The 3,886-nt window shown below is 30.1% G+C and overlaps 1 long non-coding RNA gene across 1 annotated transcript; it reads right to left on the bottom strand.

Moving 5' to 3' along the window:
• Positions 1-1,421: 1,421 nt before the first annotated feature.
• LOC126878957 (uncharacterized) lies at positions 1,422-3,610 on the bottom strand. The gene is made up of 3 exons (XR_007695906.1): positions 3,342-3,610; positions 2,849-3,145; positions 1,422-2,446 (listed from the first exon to the last, which is right to left on the bottom strand). It is a non-coding gene; the product is annotated as an uncharacterized LOC126878957 (long non-coding RNA).
• Positions 3,611-3,886: the final 276 nt, after the last annotated feature.

The raw sequence follows: 3,886 nt of genomic DNA, 5'->3' as shown, positions 1-3,886 counted from the left end.
TTTTAAAAGATTCTTAAATTTATAACCTTACTTTTACAAGTAATTAGGATTATTTTATTTTACATGTAAATATTGAAACAAGTATTGTACTGTGTCATAATTTAAAACTCATGTTGCAGTATTTTGAAAAAAAAAATGAAGCTCAAAAGAAATATACTTATACAGTACAAATTATTTTTTAATGGGAATGGAACCAGAATGGAAATTTACGATTTCAAAGGTGAAAATGTGTTGGGATAGTATAGATGGACACTTTTTTATTTTAGTATTAAGTGGTTACATAATTATTCAGAATATTAATAAAATTACTAGTAATTTGAATTAGTTTTAATATGTATTATAATAGTATTAGTTCTCATCATGTATCTGGCTAAATAGCTAAGGGCTAAAGCAGCAAAATAAAAAAAATTGAAAAAACATTCTTAGTGGCCTAGCACCTTTACTTTGCCTGGGGGCGAGGCGAGTTAATAAATTCTATTTTCTTATTGCAGTCATTTTGTGACGGCTTAAGAAGTTACATAAATGATGTCTTTAGGCTGTGAAATTTTAACCGTAGAAAGACATCTTTCTGACTTTTATTTACATGATATAGGGCTTTTCACTCAGTCATTTGTTTCGAGCTTCTGTCATGTGTTGTCTAATATTAATATATCTATGTCATATGTTATTGATGTTGCCAATGATACAAACCAAAGACGTATGACGTAGATATATTAATATTATGTGACACTTGACTGAAGCTCGAAACAAATGACAATCGATGAAAAGCCCTATTCAATAGGGCATTTCATTCACAGTCATTTGTTTCGAGCTTATGTCATGTGTTGTCTAATATTAATATATCTATGTTATTGATATGCCAATGATACAAACCAAAGACGTATGAAGTAGATACATTAATATTATGTGACTCATGACAGAAGCTCGAAATAAATGACAATCGATGAAAAGCCCTATTGGCGTCTGCATATCAGGATCCGGTAATACTATATTATTTATCTATGATCAGGATATTGCTGGGTGTACACAAGTAAACAACACTTTTTTGATTAAAAGGTTTATTTCATTAAATCAAAACTTACATGGATACAATTTAAATAAGATATTTTTTCTATTTAAGGCAATATAATATAAGATATATATTTTAGTATAACTCTCCTACATTAACAAGCTTTAACACATTCAGTGGCCATGACGTATGGGTAGCATCAAGAAGGTTTTACGGAAGGTACTGACGACACATAAGTTATGTGAGTAGTTCTGTGTAACTAAATAAATGATTTAAGTATGTGGTACCAGCCAAGTGGAGCTTGTTCGAGATGTGCACCAAACATGTTAATCTGGTCATGCACAGAGACTTATACTATAATATGTTATATCTCATATTGCTCACTATTGTAATGAGTGAGCCTGCATACACAAACTATAATATATTATTATGGTTCTGTGTATGCAGGCTCACTCATTACTACTGTAGTGAACAATATGAGATGTAATATTATGAGATATACCTATTATATATTATGGTATAGCTCTCCATGAGTGCCAAGTTTTAAACTTAACTGATAACAACTAATGGATACCCTTTTATCCAAAATTTTATGAAAATTTTGAATGGTCATATATTGGTATTAATTCCACAACCCCTTCCTATAACAATAGGCGCATTGTTGGATGTTATTGCAGTAGTTCTACTGGAAATACTTACTAAAATTGTATGTATTTGCATCACTTAAAAGTCTACCCAAAAAGCTATTAATACTCTCTAAACCATCATTAATACATCTTGTATACATAATAGGATTTTTTTCAGAATCAGATATTTTATTAAGATTTACTTACCATGCCCTATCTATGTGCCAGGCACTTAACAGTCTATTAGGAGCAATACCCATTACATTTGACGAGGCATTGTAAAAGGTGTCGCTTATGCCTGATATGAAAACATTTGACTATACATATAATACCAACACAGACATGTATTTAAAAAAATTGGTCAATTAAAGTAGTTATCTTTTCTATTTGAAAATAAGAAAGCAGTACAAAATCCATTCCCAAATTCATCTTTCACTAATACTGTCATAAGTTCAAAGTCATAGGAATTGAGCCCATGAGTTCCATCGATTGCGATAAAGGATTTACCAAACTTAATTAACATTTCCTTTTGGCACAGTATTAAGGAAAATAAGACAAAAATCATAAATGTTAAATTCAGAATGAATATCCATTAGTATGCCCTGTTGTTTGTAAAATAATATTGGACATGAGTCTGTAAGCATTCAACCCAAAAATAAACACTGGTTGCATCATCATTGTACATATATCCATCTTTCAAATCAATGCCATAAGAGAGTTTAATGTTTGTGATATCTTTTCTTGTAAGTAAATTAATTCTTTTTAATTCGCCTCCTATGCTATTATGCTCTCCTGAACAGTCTGAAGTTTGCTAAAAAAAGTAAAATATAGGTATAGGAGAATCAAACACACTAGTTTGAAATTGTAAACTGTAGTAAATATTCATGAGTAATATTTAAAAAGTGGTTTAATGGTAACATTTTTGTTTTAAATTATATTGTGTATATCGATGGCGGAAAGGCAGGACCTCATAACTGAAAAATTTGTATAAAATGAGTTACTTCGGTTTTCGCTTTAGAATAAGTATATCAGCACCTATTAAACAGCTTTTAGATCTGGGAAAGCCTTCCGGAAACTTTCCCAGCTGTAATCGCTGTTTAATAGCTGCCGATACACTTATTCTAAAGCGAAAACTGAAGTAACTCATGTTATAAAATTTTTTCAGTTACGAAGTCCTGCCTTTCCGCCGTCGATATGCAAATATTTTACTTACATTTTTGAAGAAAGTCTCAAAATAAACTTTGAAGAGATATTTATCTGATTTTGGTATTTATGTAAGTGCTCTATATCATCCTCATGCGCGTAATGTGTTTTAAAATAGTTTCAATATTTTTAGATACTATTATTCGACTAGTACACCAAATAAACATTTTGCAGGATCCTTGGGATTTTAAAGCTCTTTCTCTATCTTGTTTTGTAAAATAATTTTTTGAGGATCACATACATATACATTCATAATAAGATGTTTCATGTTCTTGTACTCTTCCTGTGCCATCCATACAGTGCAAATCTAAAAATAAACAACAACAGGTGATTACATGGGCAGTTATACTACTTACAGCTTAGTTTTTATCTAATCTATTATCTAGTATTACTCTATTAGTATCTACCTACATAAAACTATCTTTGAAATCTAAATTTTTGATATCAACATCAACCTTAATACTTAAAAAATAAATAATAATGTGGAAGTTACAGGTACCTACCTAAAAGTTTTTGAATTGCAATTTTATCAACTGGAAAAGACTGCAACATAATGAGTTTGAAATTATGACACAGTACAATATTTATTGTTTCAATTTACATGTAAATAAAATAATAATAATAATAATCCTAATCACTTGTAAAAGTAAGGTTAAGATTTTTGACTTGAGAAAACAGAACTGTCAAATTTAAAACCAAACTGCTATAAAATTTTAAAATTCCCGCTAAAAGGAATCTGGCAACACTGCCGTCGTTTGCTGGACATTTAATCTCTCCCTTCGTATCGGGCCCCTGTAACCACGGTTATTGGCTGTGAGTTTCGACGGTAGCGCTATCTCGCGGTTTGAAACTTATACTTTTCTGATAAAATTTATGTATGTGAAATATACAAAACGAGAAAAATAGATACTTATCTAGAAAGACACAAATTATGAACTGAAATATTATTGTAACCTGATTACTAAACTATAAAAGAATAAGTTTATATGAATTATTTAACATTTTAAAGGTTACCTCTGTTTGTTTTTGTGTGCTTACTGCTTTGCTT

Source organism: Diabrotica virgifera, chromosome 1, assembly GCF_917563875.1.
Source record: "Diabrotica virgifera virgifera chromosome 1, PGI_DIABVI_V3a".
Classification (NCBI taxonomy): domain Eukaryota; kingdom Metazoa; phylum Arthropoda; class Insecta; order Coleoptera; family Chrysomelidae; genus Diabrotica; species Diabrotica virgifera.
The sequence above is the reverse complement of the archived record's forward strand: the minus strand, read 5'-3'. Positions and strand labels throughout refer to the sequence as shown.